Here is a 17,938-nt window from a genome sequence, read left to right as displayed (position 1 = left end):
GAAAAAACTGCAGCACAGTGTTACGGCAAATTTGGCAACGCTGCACACTGACATTTTTAAAACACAGTGATGCGCCGTATTTACAAAAATATGGTGTACCCCACTGTTTCCCCTAACCCTGACGCTAAAAAAGGCTGCCTAGCTCCAGCGCAGGCACCCTGCCACCATGTAGCAAGTGTGCCTGTGCTGCAGGCAGGGATTGTTTATGTGCAGGAAGTAAAACCTTCCTGCACATAAACAATCAATAATGGTGATGTACTCTTTCTATGTGTGTTGCAGAATGCAGCACACATAGAAAAAGCAAATGCAAAAAATGGGTAGAAATAAATAATTTTGTTTCCTTGTGTCACCATTCTAAAATCAGCCTTTGTTTTTGGTGCTGCCCTAGCTATGTAAATTTGGGGCAGCGTAAAAAAGCAATAGGTGTTACGGTGGAATGCCCACTGCAGCACCCACTGCACGCCCCTTTGACACAGAGGACTGTGACAGAAAGGGTCATATTTACAAGGTGACGTTAGGCCATGTCAAGTGGCTTAGGTCCACCGTGAAAATAGGGGGAATGCCGCTATACCATTGGATAGTCAGAAAAAGTGACGCTCCGGTGGCGGTAGGGGCTTGTAAATATGCCTAAAAGTGCCTCCAGGCTGAACTGCGCCAACCTGAGAAATCCCTGCACCACTATCGATGCGGCGTATTTACAATATGAAATAATTAGGTGGGAGAACCCAATGAACCCTTGGCGGCTTGGGCAATATTAGTAATATCAGGGAAAAGGTGCCTACAAGGGATTTTATTCAGAAAAAATGATTCCGATTTAAATGAAAAAGATTCAATATCTGTAAATTTTGAATCAGTGCAAATAAATGTAGTAACTTGTGCAATCAATGCGCAGAGAATCAAATCAATAACAGCAAACACGGGAATATCTTTTGATCAATATATTTTTCATTTATAATTCAAAATTCATAGGGTACAGTCAACACTAAAGTTGATTTCAATGCAAACAAATGAAAAAGGTACAGTACACTTTAACCTATAATTCATAAGTAAAATAATCCATTCGTAATATAATCCAAAAGAGTGACATATATCTTCATGAATAAAAAAGTAACTTTAAGTGCATCAATACGTAAGGAAATGGACAATACAGTCAGCATTTCAGTCTTCTATCGTGTGAATCCCTCAGACCATCTTCAGGACAACAGAATCTGCATTTAGCTGTGACACTTTTAACAGATCGGTCAATCTATATGACCTTGACAGTATTTAATGGACTCCAAAGGCACTCTCTGGTGCTCCTGGCCTTGCTCTGGTGTCTTTATTGACAGAGCAATGATGCCGAAAACTTATCGCGTTTCAGTTTTCAATGCGTCCTCCTTGATTCTAAATTTTCTGCAGCCAATATTCTAATCTGGCAGACAACACAGCGGGCTGTAGTCCCTCTCAATTTTTTCTACCGAGTGTTGTGTACGTCAGTAGTGGACATGTCAGGAGTATACCATACACAAATAGATGGAGTGCAGACTCACAATGGGTAAGCATCTGAAGCACAGATAGAGAGTGGTATGACACCACACACCACATGCCATACTGGAGGCAATAAAACCCCATGTGATAGCAATGAATGAGAAAACACACCCACAATGTCAGTGTGGCTGAGCAGGTCTGCACAGTGACCACAAACAGTAGCAAGACACATGGCTAATCAACACTGACTTGCCAGTCACACACACTGCATACACACATTTGCCAAAAACAACAAGTAGGAGTCAGCCAGAACTGCAAGGACACGCCAACACACTGCACAAAGCACAACATACAACACACCATAACAGGGCTGAACAATTACACAAACAGGCACTCTACTCCTGGGTGACACATGTGTAGTTGACTTTGCAGGAGCACACACACATCAACACTCCTGACAAAGTCACCCCTTTCACACTGCACACTTTTTGACCACACAAGTGCACACATTGAAAGTAACCCATGTGACTAGGATGACTGCCCATCACAAGATGACTATCTACCTACACTGCTGGACACACATAAAGTAAGATCACACATACATGATTTTCCTGGTCAGCCTGCCTGCAATCCTGAGGACAGAATCCCACTCTTTGCTGGCAGTGCCTCCAAATCTGGCATGTGTGCAATATAGCTAACATGAACAAAGAATCATAATGATAACAGTATTTCAACGAAAACCACAATCATTGCACCCACAAGCATCAGAGTCAGGAGGAACTGAAGTCCATGTCACCCTTGTAAAAACTAGAAAAAGTGAGACAAGCCATTTGCAAAGTTGAAATGGCAAACAGTCCATGTGTCACAATAAAATATACCCACACAGAAAAAACACTTTAATCAGTAAAGACACTGACAAAACAGACAACAGGAGCAACTGTCTTTATGCATATATTGCACAGATAGGCACCAATATCAGACAAGAGCAAGGCCAGTGGCCAGCACAAAGTTCAGAGTAGTTACATGAGAAGCGGCATGGCAAGTGGCAACCTGCAGTGAACAACAAGGCCAGTGGCCAGCACAAAGTGCAGAGTAGTTACATGAGAAGCTGCACAGGCAAGTGGCAAACATTAGAGAACAACAAGGCAAGTGGCCAGCACAAAGTGCAGAGTAGTTACATGAGAAGCTGCACAGGCAAGTGGCAAGCAGCAGTGAACAACACGGCCATCACAAAGTGCAGAGTATTTACATGAGAAGCTGCACAGACAAGTGGCAAACAGCAGTGAACAACAAGGACAGTGGTCAGTCCAATGTGCAGAGTAAGTCCATGAGAAGCTGGACAGGCAAGGGGCAAACAGCAGGGAACAAGAAGGCCAGTGGCCAATCCAATGTGCAGAGTAAGTCCATGAGAAGTTGCACAGGCAAGGGGCAAACAGCAGGGAACAGCAAGGTCAGTGGCCAGTCCAATGTGCAGAGTAAGTCAGTGAGAAGCTGCACAGGGAATGTGTGCGACTGTACCCTGCCATGGTCAGCAACACCGTCAGGGTGGTAACAATGGGCAGTACAGGCACCACTGTGGGCACGGCAGGTGTGTGAGGGTGACTACCACTCACACTTGCCTGTCAGTCGGACTGAGAGCTGGCTGTGTGTCAGGGACAGTTGGAAGACTTGACAGGAGAGAGAGAGGCCCAGCTGAGGTAGAGGCATCAGTGGCTTGGGAAGCTGGAGGGCTGCTTGGACCGAGTGGTGTAGGGGCATGTGGAGGTGGAGTCATGCTGCCGTGAGACACAGTGTGGGTGGGAGATTGTATAGGGCTGCCTTTCTACTTCTTGGGGAGTCGAAATGGCTTCCCTGTCTAGGGATTAATGGCAAGTGGTGTTGACACAACAGACACACTTACCACCAAATCTGCATCAGGTGCAGACGGTGGCCCTCCCTCTGGGGACATGCTGGATCCAGCTGTTTGCTTGGGCTGGTCTTGCCTTTGCCCTCTCCATCACCTGTTTACCAGGTTTACCCCCAACAGTGCCCTCCTTTCCCTGCTTCACAGGGTTTTGGATGGGAGTTGAGTTTGTGGGTGAATCTGCCTTGGAGCTCTTCTTATGTGTACTCTTAGCAGGCAAATCAATCAGAGGGAGAAGGGATGAGAGGTCCATTCATATCCCCGGTACAGTAATCAGATTCATCAATAGGAAGAATGGACACTTGTAGCTTCATAACCTTTGGTTATACTTAACCCTGGGCGAAGCACTACGCTACGCTCGCGGAGTTTGCGAAGTTTGCGCAACTTCGCACTACGCGAGCTGCACGTAGCACAGTGTGAACACGCGTAGTGCAGCGTAGCGTAGTGCAGCGCTCATTTTTTGCTTGTTCGCGGTCCTGAACGTCATGTTCGCGACCGCGAGCAAGCAAAATGACATCCCGGCGAGATTCTCAACGCGGGGAGGTAAGGTTTCTCATTGTGAGTGGTTGCGCATGCTCGCGACCGCACTCAATGAGAAACTACCAGTTCGCGTTGAGAAAGCTGCCGCCCGAGTAATAATCTACTCGAGCAGCAGAAAACTACAGCTCGCACTGTGCAAGATGCCGTTTTCAATGATTGCACAGTGCCGGATGCTTGTCCGCACTGTGCAATCATTGAAAACGCATCTTGCACAGTGCGAACATGCTACTACACAGCTCGCGTAGTGCTACGTGAAGTTCGCGTAGTGCAAAGTGCACTTCGCGTAGCTTCGCGTAGCACTACTTCGCGAACTACGCCCACCCTTAGTTATACACTTGAAATACCCTCATAAACGCTTTGTTTTTGAATGCGGTATATATCTGTGATCCGCCCCTTATCAGCGTTATGGCATAGTCATCAGGTGTTTCAATAACGTGCTATATGCCAACCTCATCCTGAGGTAACCTCCGGTCTGGGTAGCAGTGCCAGGAAATTAAAAGACTCTCCCAGATGGAGAGTGTAAAGAAAAAGAGGAAATTACAGTGAGGTTTTTAAAAAAAACAATAGTTCTCCATAAAAAAAACTTTCATGTAAATGGAGAAGTAATGTTATTAAAGGAGGAATTGCGATATTGTGGTCAATCGGGTAACTGGATTACCTTATATCTTTTACAGAACGGTCAACATGTTTCTGCTCCTTTGGCCCATACGGGTCTATAGAGCATTCGTCAGGACATACACAACATATAAGTACTCACACCATTTGTGTAGTCTTCAAAAATGTTAGAATTCTTAACACTTACTCTTAGCAGGCACCACATTCTCAGCGGGCACAGAAACTGTCTGCTTGTCTTTGCGAGACGCTTTAGGGACACGAGAGTCCATGGCTGGGGATGCCTCTGAGGCATGTGAGCTTGGGGTCTGCTTGTTGGCTTTGTGTGGTTTGGTGTCGCCTGACAGGATTTTGTCTTTGCGCTCTGCGGTTACTTTAGATTTTTGTGGGGATGGTGTTTGCATCCTGGACCGCTTGGACTACTGCTGCTGTGTGCTGCATGTGCTGTATCTTTACCTTGATGTCTGTGGTGCATGGTCACTATTGTCAGATGTGGCCACTGGCAGGGGGGTGGAAAAAGGGACTGTAGCTGGACTCTGAGATTGTGTCAGCTGAGAGTGCCCTTCCAAGTCTGAATGTATGCCCTCCATGAAAGCAACCCCCTGTGCCAACTTTTTCTCATGGTCTATGAAGGCATTGAGGAGAGCTGTCTGGCCCACACACAGCTAGCGCAAAAGGTCCACAGACTCAGCACTGATGGCAGAAGGGGGGACATGGGCAGGGTCAGTGGCGCCTGGTGTAAAGGACACTTTTCCCTTCATACTGTTGTGAACACGGGCAGCACTAGTGGAAGTAGCTGGGAGGGTGGGCACTGGTGATGTGGAAGAGGAGGCAGACTTCCCATTCCCTATGCCCGCCAACATGGATGGGTCACCACTGGCATCAGATCATGTTGAGGTTTGCGTCTCTGGCTGTGATTCCTCAAGCAGACTCCTGTCCCCCTCCGAGGTGCTGGTCACATCTGTGTCACTGTGCTCGTGTCCAGCTGTTTTGCTTGATGGCTCCCCACTGGTGTTCGTCCCCTGTCCTTCTATGCCCACAGGAGAAGCTGCATGAGAGAGAGAGAGATGTAGGGTCAGTTCATTAGCAGCAACAGAACAATCATATGCAGCAAAGCATCACTGAAGATGATCAAATCTACATGTTGCACACCACCCTGTGCAATAACATTGTGCGACCTCAATTTTTAACTCGAACATTGCATGTCAACAAGCAAACCAAGCATAAGTGGGCCATGTGATGACCACACAGCATAATATACTGCCAGTGGCTCCGTTCAACCAGACACACAAATAGCTCTGAGCACACCTAGGGCCCTGATAGGGGCAAGGATGAACCCCACGACATGTTGCACTGTCATATCTGGGTGGAGCAGAAGGGGACAACACAGATATTCAGACTAGAACATAACAGTCTACAATGCCATGAACTCATGCCCTCCACCATGTTGTACTTTGGAGCACAACTACTGTTGCACAATGGTGTCATATGTCTAAGCCTCACAAATCTGAGGTCAGGCAATGCACGGTTTGATGAAAACACACTCAGATTAGGCACACTGCTGTTAACTTCCATGTGATTTTCCAGACTACCCCAATGCAGACGATACCTGAAGCCCACGACTCAGGCAATGTCAATGCCCAATACTCAAATTACATTATGAAGTACAGGTCGGGCAAATGCATATTAGCTGCACCCAGCGCAAGCCACTGCATCTCACTGACAACATCACATAGCCCATCGCTGGTCCAGGCTGTGTACACATGCAGTCCTCACAGCCAAAGTCACCCTTTGAAGAATACTCACCACTAGCTTGCTGCTGATGCTCCTTCAAACGTGCATCCAGCCCAGGCTGTGTCACGGCCGAGATGCGGGCCATTAGTGGTGTAATGCTCTGCCACGCCAACCTGACAGTCCGAGGGGGCAACTCTAGCGTCATCTCCACCACGTTCTTGCTTAGTCAGCAGATGTCATCCCACCTCTTGTGACAATGGGTGCTACATCGGTTTGAGACACCCAGAGCCCGCACCTTGCATGCAATGACCCTCCACACGGCCTAACACTGGTATACTTTGAGCTTCAGGCATGGGAGACAGGGAAACATAAGTGACACAGTGGTATGTACCAATATCTCTCAGTATAGTAGCATGATACTAACTCATCCCAAATCTACACATATGTCTAAGAGAGACAGGAATACATCTCACATGGAACATCAGCATGGGAGAACCACACGTAAATGCATGCAGGTGTGAGGGTGGACACAGTACCTGCCTATCTCATACACATGCAGGATGCCAGCATAGAAAGCCATGTGTAGTCTGCCCACATCTACTGTCCATTTTTAGGTAGAGCCAGACATACATTACATATCAATTATGTTGGGGGTAGACTCACTGTGTCCAACACTGCGAAGCCCTCAATGTTCGTGCCCTGTAAATGGCTCACTGTGTCATGGATGTCACATTGAGGGACATGATCTCACAAACCAACAGCCTTCTCACAAGGCTTGTCATGTACAACCTACAGTGCTGATATGGCCGATTGATGGAGAGTAAGGAAAAAAAGGTGCATGTAACACTCTGTACATTTAGTGATGTGTCCTTGTCAGATTGGGCGGTGACTGTGCAGGCCAGGTAAGCTCACACTGAGAAGGACAACAGGGACCCACACAGCCATTCACACAAGCAATCACTGTCAAGACTCCTGCATTACCAACTTGCTGCATCGCTGTATGGCTGACAAGACAATATATGTCACTCCAATCTTGATGTGCAGGCAGGGAAACATGTGAAATAGGCTACACACCCCTTTCCCCTGGAGAGAGCATGCTAGGCACTGCATGACAGAACCTCACACTCTCAGGCACATACTGCAGCAGCTCAACCTCATGTGTACCCCCCTGCACTCTCACTTACACTGTAGAAGACTTACCTCAACATTTGGCCGCACCATATAGCCATGGATACTGTGTGAGCACCTTGTCCACCAGGACCTCCAGCTCCGCGCTGGTGAAAGGGCTGGCCCGGATCTTCTCAGTCCTTGCCATCACTGTGGCCAGGAGACAGCAGCAGCAACAGTTGGTGTTGAGGGGTGGCAGGCAGCAGTCCCTGGAGACAGCAGCAGTTGGTGTTGAGGGGTGGCAGGCAGAAGTCCCTGGAGACAGCAGCAGCAGCAGTTGGTGTTGAGGGGTGGCAGGCAGCAGTCCCTGGAGACAGCAGCAGCAGCAGTTGGTGGTGAGGGGTGGCAGGCAGCAGTCCCTAGAGACAGCAGCAGCAGCAGTTGGTGGTTAGGGGTGGCAGGCAGCATGCTCTGTGATCTGTGGAAATTTGAGGCTCTTCCCCACACATATATAGCCCCGTGGGCTAGTTTCAGTGGTTCTAAGCTGCTGCAATCGGTGTTCCAGGTCAACCTTTTTCAAATGCATCCAATGACCGGCATCGCGGTGGCAGAGCACGCCTACCGTGATTTTCAAAATTTCATTAGGCTACCGCGATTGCGGTTCCCATTGGCTGTAAAGGCATAGTCCATGGCAGTGACACACCGCAGGGGCCAGGCGGGTGCTACCGCGGTGGTGCATCTTTCCATTGCATTCAATGACGGCTCCACGGTGACGAGGCACACCTATAGCGGTTTTCAAAATTGCATTAGGCTACCGCGATTGCCGTTCCCATTGGCTGTAAGGACATGGTCCAAGATAGTGACACACCGCAGGTGGCAGGTGGTAGCTAACGCGATATGTGTGACATACATTAACATGAGTGACCGTGATTTGGGAAGCGGAGCATGCCAACTGCCATTTGGCAATACTCAAATTCCAATCACTACCGAAATTGTGTCTTGAGCATTGGTTGTGACACACCGCTGGTGCCAGGCGGTAGCTACCACGATATGTGTGTGCGATGCATTGACATGAGTTACAATGATTTGGGTGGCGGAGCATGCCAATCGCCATTTGGCAACAGTCAAATGCCTATAACTATTGCTATTGTGTCTTGGGCATTGGTGGTGACACACCACTGGTGCCAGGTGGTAGCTTCCCCGATATGTGTGCCATACATTGACATGAGTGACTGGGATTTAGTTGGCAGAGCATGCCAAGCACCATTTTGAAATACTCAAATGCCTTTCACTACCCCACTTGCATTTTTGGGATTGGTGGTGACACACTGCTGGTGCCAGGCTGTAGCCACCACGATTTGGGTGCAATACATTGACATAAGTGACCGTGATTTGGGTGGCGGAGCATGCCAACCACCATTTGGCTATACTCAAATTGTGTCTTGGGCATTGGTGGTGACACACCTCTGGTGCCAGGTGGTAGTTACCGCGATTTGGACGCCATACATTAACATGAATGACCGTGATTTGGGTGGCATAGCATGATAACCGCTATTTGAGCATGTGTATATGAGTATCACTACCGCAATTGTCTTTTGGGCATTGGTGGTGACACACTGCAGGGGCCCGGCAGTAGCTACTGCGATTTGGGTGCCATACATTGATATGAGTGACCGTAATATGGTTGGCGAAGCACTGTGACAGCACCTATGGACACATCATGCTGTGTCAATGGCCAATAGGCAGGTATCAACAGTGCACATTTGCAACAAGATTGATGTCAAATCATTGTGCACACTATGCCAATGTAACCTTTACCCCACTGCTGACTACACATGCCATGTTTGTGTATGTGATTTTGGATATTGGCATGTACTCCCTCACATGTCACTTGTGATATTGATGGGCATGTACACAGAACAATGTTGTGATGGACTCTACAATGTGTACACATGCCAATGCGTGAAAGTGCTGGGAAAATGACAGTGATTTATGCCTTAATGAACAATGTGCAGATTTGACTGTCTACTTTTCTTGGCTCATGCACACACTTGTTGTTTACGCACAGCCTGTGGTCATTGTATTGTTGTGTGCCATGTTCAACTTACGCCTGAAAGTGTGGCAGGTACATCAGCTAAGTATGTGACAGTAGAGTTGCAGTTTCACACATATACTGTGTGAAATACTCTCAGGCCTGCTCATGCTAGATATGGCCATATCCATTTGTGCATCTTCATAGTCAGATGTTGTTTTGGAGGTACTTGCTGTGTGAAAGGGGGCAAGTGTAGTGTAGCTGAAGGTGTCCCTACATGTAAGCTGGTCTGTAACTCACATGTGATGACAGTCATTGTTGGCGTTGTGTCACTAATAACGTAGGATGTTGTACACATCTCATGGTGTATTGCATCGACATGTGTCCACTTTCATCTCAACTAGGAGGAGACCAAATCTACTTCGTTCCTGCACAGTGCTGGCAGACTTGGAGAATGAGGAGGTCATCTAGAAATTCCATCTGAATAGAGCCACCCTATAAAACCTATGTGCGATGTTGTAGCAGCCTTGCAGAACATATCAAACTGCTTTCAATCCAACGTCTAAGTTGATGCCACTGGATCATTCCAAAACCAAGAGGGATGATGGACGGAGTCTTAAACATTGCAAGCAATCACCCCAGTCAACTGATCTGGGTTTAATCCATCATCATTCTTTAGCTCACTCTGCCACCCCAGTTCAGACATGGCGATATGCAAATCAGTCTGATCCTGTGCCTCATGGGAACAGTCCAGCCTGAACTGCCAAGCCATGTTTTCCCTGGACCATAAACAAGAATCCTGGGACCGATTTCAGGCTAATTAGCCGTCATCAGACAGGCTAGCTTTAATCCAGTGGCAAAGTGAGGGAGGGACCCACGTCTGGGCATACCCTGCCAACTTAGGACGAACAAAGCAAAACCAAAGGGGATGATGGACGGAGTGTTGAACATTGCAAGCAATCACCCCCAGTCAACTGATCTGGGTTCATTCTTTAGCTCACTCCACCACCCCAGTTCAGACATGGCCATATGCAAATCAGTCTGATCCTCTGCCTCAAGGGAACAGTCCAACCCAAACTGGATCATTCCAGCACACGGTAGCCAGTGCAGGTGGGATGTCGCAACTTATGTTCAGCATGGGGCTGCGTGATGTCCTGTCCGCTATGATGATCTAAAAGGACAGATATATTCATTTCACTGGGGGGTGAATTGGCGGCTGTGAAGAGAGATTTGTATGCCCTTGGACACATCCCCCATGTTGTTGATACCATTGATTGCACACATGTTGGGCTTGTTCCACCACAGGCACGTGAGCACATCTACAGGAATCGTAAACATTTCCACTCCATAAATGTACTAGTGGTGTGCCAGGCAGATATGATCACCTCGCACGTGTGTGCCAAATTTCCAGGCTCAGCCCATGACTCATACATCATGTGTAACAGCATTCTACCACAGCTGATGGCTAATCTGCTTCCTGAGCGTGCATGGATTGTGGTGAGTATGCATAGTCAAATAGCATGCTGAGTATGTGACATGCTGTCCTTTACCACTGTAACATTACAAGGTTTCTCTGTGTTTCTCACACCTAGGTGACTCTGCATATCCTAACCGTCCTTGGTTTTTGAGTCCACTGCGGAATCCCACGGCACCAGTTAAGGTCCGCTACAATGATGCCTATGGGAGGACACGTTGTGTGGTGGAGCATTCTTTTGGTCTCCTAAAGTCAAGATTTTGCTGCCTGAACAAGAACGGAGGTGCACTGATGTACTCACCCAGGAAGGTGTGTCAGATTGTGGTGGCCTGCTGCATGCTCTACAACCTGGCCATTCGGAAGAAGATCCCCCTGCTCCTGGATGCTGATGAGCAGCCAAGGCCCGCATGCAAACCAACCCATGTCCAGTAATGAGGATAGTGGAGAGGAGGAAGGTGTCGACCTGTGTCAACTGCTCACCAACCGCTACTTAACTTGAAACAGTGAGTTGACAGTAATGGTAAATGAGAGAATCGAGTAGTCCTCACATTGATGTGGTGACCCAGTCCAACAGATAGACGCCATTCACAAGGCAGTGTGGGTAAGGACAGTCCAAAAAGTAAATGCAGTAGTGAAGAGTGTTTTTTTTTAAAAAGGGGAAGTGCACACCGGGTTAAGTGTACTGGTAATTTGAGAGTAACTTAGACATGCATTTTATAAAAACTCATTCTTCACTCATAGAATTATGATTGATGTTATTTATTTTTTGCATATATTTGATATTTATTCTTGGATTATTTTTAGTTTCTGTTTTTTAGCTTTTTTTTCCTATTTTGCTTTTGTACATATATATATTTTTACTTTTTTTGTTACCAAACACATTGTTACATACAAAACATTAAACGATTTTCTCATAAATAACTGTTTTTAAAAACCACATCATCACTATCTGAAACTTAATGTAAACGCAGAATTAATTCCTTCAACGCGTTTCGGCCGTTCGCCTTCCTCAGGAAATCTGCCTTGTTCTTTACTATAATAACAGTGGCTAAAAATGATGAAAAAATAATATTTTAGTATTTCTCTTATGTACATATGTATATAATACTCATGTCTATCTACTTACTTCACTCTATTTTATCTATACATTTTGTTATATCTCTGTCTGTTACAATTATGCAAACTCCTAAGTGAACTGTGGGCCATCAAAGGTTAGGTGCTGTCATATTTACACTTATCTACATACATATATTTACACGTTATATACATTTGTTTTATCCATTTTCTATACACTGTGTGCATCTGTGTTCAGTTCTCACTCTTTAACTCATTAGATCTCATAAACATGATTTATTGCTTGCAGATGGGAGCTTCAAAAGGTAAAAGGTAAGATTCATATGCCTTCTATGGGACATAGAAAAAAGGACCTATAGGGAAGGGTGAATAAATATCCATGGAGATATACTGTTATTGGTGTGAGCAACATATAAATACCTTGATTATAGGAGCGGCAAGGCTTCTAATGTATCTATTTTATTCTTCTGCGCGGAGACCGTGTTGACTCAGTTCAGTGTATCTAAACGAGGGGGGATATATCTATTAACTTATCTTTTATAATGAAAGATCATTATAGGTTTATCGCGTTAAATAGATTACCTTATCTGATACTTGTTTTGCGTTGTTGTACACTGTCTATCAGTATCATGTGCAGTGTGGCAAGGGAAGCTTCCTGTATCCCAAATCCCGGTTCTAAAGGAGTGATCGATATTCTCTACAATGCAAGACACAGGGACATGATATTTTATTTAAGTCTTGCTAGTATTATCACATTACGTGTCCCATATGTAGGGTATCTGTAAATTACCTGCAGTATGTTTATTGATTTCGCCCAAAACACTTCCTCATTAATATTATCAGTCTTGATTCAGGTTATTCGTATCCTTTTCAGTTGTTTAGGTCAGGCTAAACTTACTTTGAGACCTATAACGAGAAATGTAGGGAAACTTGTGATATCTGTGCACACTCTTATTGAGCATATACGCTACTGCGTGGTTAGGCGCGACCCTTACCTAATGCAAATATCAGGATTCTTCAGCATTGCAACGTGCCTCCGGTTTTAATGCTTGTCTATTGGACAACCTCGGTCGTGGATGTTGTGCGCTGGGCCATTTCTTTAAAAGGGGAGGAAAGTCTATATTGAGCGGATTCTTTTCATAAAGGAGATGCATTTAAAAAATGAGGCAGGGGCCCCATTTTTTCCCAAAAAAAAAAAAGTAGTGAAGAGTGTTGCCATCATGGCTGGCTCCGTGACTGATGTTTGGCAGGTGCTTAGCCACAGGATACTCCCAAGGATTTCTTGAGATGGCCCCTCCGTCTCTTGGCTGGGGGGCTTCTGCTGTAGAGCCAGTGGGGTCTGAGGATTCACCCCTCTCAGGGGAGAATGTTGAACTGTCATCCTGTGGCCCAACAGTGGGAGGTGGAGGTGTTGTTTGTGATGCAGGCCTGTCCCTCAGTACCACCACTAGCTGGCCCAAGAGGTCCACAAATTTGGCCCATGCGGGTGTCCATGGACCTCATCAGCAGGAGGAGCTCACGGGAATCTTCTCCTGACTGGCCCGTTTGTCCCTGGGCCCGTTCATAGGCCCCCAAGGACTATGTTTATTTTGTCCAGGGCTTCAGTTCCAGGGTCTAATTGTCTGTGACTGCCCCTGCCCCTCCCACCTGCTCTGCTGCCATGGACCTGTTGCCTCACCAATGTGGGTCCCCGCATCCTCTCCCTGCCCTCCTCAGTTGGTGGTGTGGGGTGGTCATCCTCTGGGACAGGGAGAGTGTTGCAGGCAGCACTGGTGGTGATGGTGGTGGAGGACGCACAGGCCATAACAGTAGAAGTCTGCAGAGAGCTTGGTTTTGCAGCAGATGTGGTGGGGGGAGAGTGGGGGCCTGGGACCTGTGGCTCCCCGGCATACCAGATTGTCCGGCTCCGAGCTCCTGGTCCTCTGAATCCCAGGGGTCAACATCTGAGAGTCCATATTTCAGGAGGGGAGACTGGCTCTGCAGGTTGCTGGTGTTGTCCTCTGTAGTCTGTTCTTGGTCATCTGTGGGTCAGATGGGAAATGGTAATTGTAGTGCACCCCGCAAGCATTGTGTTAGCTGTGCATTATTCATTGTGTGTACACCACACAGTTGACTAATCATCACATTGTCAGTATGTGCACTACTGTGCTTCCTGACATGATGTTGAGGTACAAGCATTACTTGTCCATGATGTGAGGTGTTAAAACATGCCATGTGCCACATGCATATCTTGTCATTACAGGGACATGTTGCCATCTAGGGACTAGTGCAACAAAGAATTTCTATGAAGACTCTTTGTTGATTACTCTGCCCTGGCAGACATTAAATCTGAGCATGAACTGGCCATTGTCATCTCATGCATACCTTTGTCATGTCATGTGCATATCTGAGTTTGTACCACCAACCATGCTTTCTTTGTTTTCATATGGTCCTTACTACTCTGTCACCATGGCACTTACACATGGCATTTAGTGCTGTGCATGACTGCGCACAGACTTTCTTCTACATGTGAGTTGGTGTGTCAAAGTTTGGTTTCTGTGACAGTTTCATTTGCTTAGCTGTCTGCACACTGTGAGTGGCAATAGTATCGGTGTGAATATTTGTGTTATGAGATGGCTGGTGTTGTCATATGGCACCATGCTTTTTGAGAGGAATGGCTGAGTGCATGTACTGGGTACTAATCTGTTATGTTTTCACAGGTGGCTTGGATTTGTGACACATCTGTGTGTGTGTGTGGTGGAGGCTTACATCCTGCTCAGGGGGGGACAAGAAAGCATATATGTCTTCCTACTTGTTAGTTTAAAGTGGACAGTGCAATGACTGACACATGAATCTGGGTGGGAGGGAGTGCTCCATCTTGCTCAGTTGTGGGACAGGGGGCCTGGTGGGAGTTGATGTGCATGTCTCCCACCCCCAAAGCTCCCTCCCCGTGAAGATGGCTACCTACCAGTAAGTTTGTTTGTAGTGATACAATGGCTTCCAACTGCTTCTGGGTGGGGGAGTGCTCCAACCTGCTCAGGTGAGGGGTAGGAGGTCTGGTGGGAGTTGTTGTGCAGGCCTCACCCCCCAAAGCCTCCTCCTGTGAAGATGGCTACCTACCTGTAAGTTTGTTTGTAGTGATACGATGGCTTCTAACTGTTTTTGGTTGGGAAGTGCTCCATCCTGCTCAGGTGTGGGACAGGGGGCATGGTGGAAGTTGTTGTGCAGGCCTCCCTCCCCAAATCCCCCTCCCTGTGAAGATGGCTACCTACCTGTTATGTGTAAGTGTACAATGCAATGGCTGACACATGCATCTGGGTGGGAGGGAGTGTTCCATCTTGATGAGCTGGGGAACAAGGGGGCATGGTGGGAGTAGTAGTGCAGTATTCCGACCCCCAAAGCCCCCTCCCTGTGAAGATGGCTACCTACCTGTAAGTTTGTTTGTAGTGTTACAATGGCGTCCAACTGCTTTTGGATGGGGGAGTGCTTCATCCTGCTCAGGTATGTATGTACGTATGTATGTCTGTATTGCGTACTTATGTAGCGCAAACTGTCACCCAAAGGGTATCCTGGCGCTTTGACTTATCCAGACCAACACAGAACATCTCACTACACTGCCCTAGGGAATAGATGGGACTTCAGATCTTTTTTAAATGGGCAGAATTCCCCTGTGCTCCTTAGAGTCACTGGCAGGGAATTCCAGAGTTTGGCCGCAGTGTATCCAAAGGAACGGCCTCCCATCCGTATCCTCCGGATCTTAGGGACTGTGGCCAAATAAGCAGATGAAGAACGTAGGGTTCTGGAGGTCGAGTACCAGGAGAAAAGCTTTTGTAACAGGACAGGGCCCTGATCATGGAGGGCCTTAAAAACTATACACAGCGATTTAAAACAAATACGCTGATAGACAGGTAACCAATGGAGGTCCTTAAGCGCCAGGGATGAAGAGGACGAGCACTGACGAGAAAGGGCCAGTTTAGCGGCCATGTTCTGGATACGCTGCAGTTTCCTGATCAGAATCCCAGGGGCACCCAGAAGCAGTGCGTTGCAGTATTCAAGCTTACTGAGGATAATACTACGCACAACTTCTGGTCTAGCTTGAGCCGGAAGCATAGGGAGAATTTTACGCAGATTGCGAAGCAGCATCATACAAGTGGCGATGGTTTTATTTACAAAAACATTCAGTTGCAGATTAGATCCAATCATAACGCCCAGGTTAGAGGCTGAATCTGCTGCCGCAGCTGTACCCTGGAAAGCAGTAGGCCAAAAGTCCACCGGCAAAGGCCGAGAAATGCGATCCAGGGAACAGTGCAACACCTCAGTTTTTGAGCCATTGAACTGAAGGGAGTTGGTACGCAGCCAATTCGCAGTAGATGTCATACATGATGAAACATCTCCTGAGACACAGCCTCTTTACCTTCCAGTGAAAAGATAAGCTGAGTATCATCGGCGTAGTTAATGACCGAGATACCGAATGATTTAATCAGCTTAACTAAAGGGCGAAGGTAAAGGTTGAATAAAATGGGACTGATGGACGACCCCTGAGGTACCCCTTGCCCCACTCTTTTTGTGCCAGATTTAAAAGGCGGTAGAGTCACTACTTGGTGTCGATCCCGAAGATAGGAGACCAGCCAAACCCTGGCCAGACACGCCACCCCGGCCTCTTCCAATCTGCTGATGAGAATAGCCTGGCTGACCGTGTCGAACGCGGCCGACATTTCAAGCAGCACTAAAAATGCTGCATGACCTAAGTCGACCCGCGAACGAAGATCGTCCAGGACGACCACTAGCGCAGATTCAGTGCCGTGGGCAGGCCTGAAACCGAACTTGGCCATGTCCAGCCAGGAATTTGTTTCCAGAAAGCTGGACAGATGTTTTGTGACCCACCTTTCCAGGATCTTAATAGGGAATGGAAGCAACGAGATTGGTCAATAATTACCCAAGCAGGAGGGGTCCAATGCTGCCTTCTTCAAGAGGGGAGAGACCACAGCAAGTTTCCAACTATCCGGGACCATAACCGTGTTAAGAGATTGACAGCAGATGGAGAAGAGAGGCGGAAACAGTTCCTCTCGAATCATCTTCCACAGTCTATGGGGTAAAGGATCCATAGGAGATCCGGAAGATACACCATTTGCCAATTGGCAAAACTCCTCATAGAGAGGGAGGGTCGACTGTCGACCTGAACCTGTTCCTTCATAACCTCTGGGGTCCCAGAGATGGATAAAGGGACCATATCCATCTGGAACTGGGGACAGGGGGAAGCTGGAACAGAAAGCCCACTCAAAATAGTGGCAATCTTGTCCTCAAAGGCCGCTGCCAAGGAGCCACACAGAGTCTGAGAGGCAGGGATACAATTAGCCACACTGGCCGGATGGGACAAGTCCTTGATGATTTTAAACAAAGTTTGGGATTTTTTTGTGGCCTGCGTCAGCGTCTCCTCGAGGAACTTGGCTTTGGCACATTTAATCTGTGCTTTATAGCACAGAAGGGCCTGTTTATAGAAAGCTTTATCAGGCTCTAAGTAGTGCTTTCGCCAGGCCCTCTCCGCCTGCTTGCACCGCAGCTTCTGATGAAGAAGATCTTCAGAGTACCACGGCATGTTGAGTTTGGACCTGTCTCTTGCTTTCCGTAAAGGTGCCACTTTATCCAAGGTGTCTGTGATTTGCTGGGTAAGGCGTAGATAGCTCATATCCACGCTTTCTCCCAAGATAAATCCGCCGGATAGCAAGGTAGGGAGACTAGACGGTTTCAATAGTCTGGACCACTGCCCAGTAAGATTGAACACTCCCATCTTGTCACGCCTGCGCGTGATGGCGGGGAGAGATAGAGAAAAAAGAACCAAGGCATGGTCAGGTGTGGGACAGGGGGCATGGTTGGAGCATGGTTGGAGTTGTTGTGCAGGCTCCCACCCCCAGAGCCCCCTCCTTGTGAAGATGGCTACCAACTTGTTATTTGTAAGTGTACAATGCAATGGCTGACACATGCATCTGGGTTTGAGGGAGTGTTCCATCTTGATGAT

This window comes from Lissotriton vulgaris, chromosome 7 (assembly GCF_964263255.1).
Source record: "Lissotriton vulgaris chromosome 7, aLisVul1.2, whole genome shotgun sequence".
NCBI lineage: Eukaryota > Metazoa > Chordata > Amphibia > Caudata > Salamandridae > Lissotriton > Lissotriton vulgaris.
Note: the sequence above shows the minus strand (reverse complement) of the source record.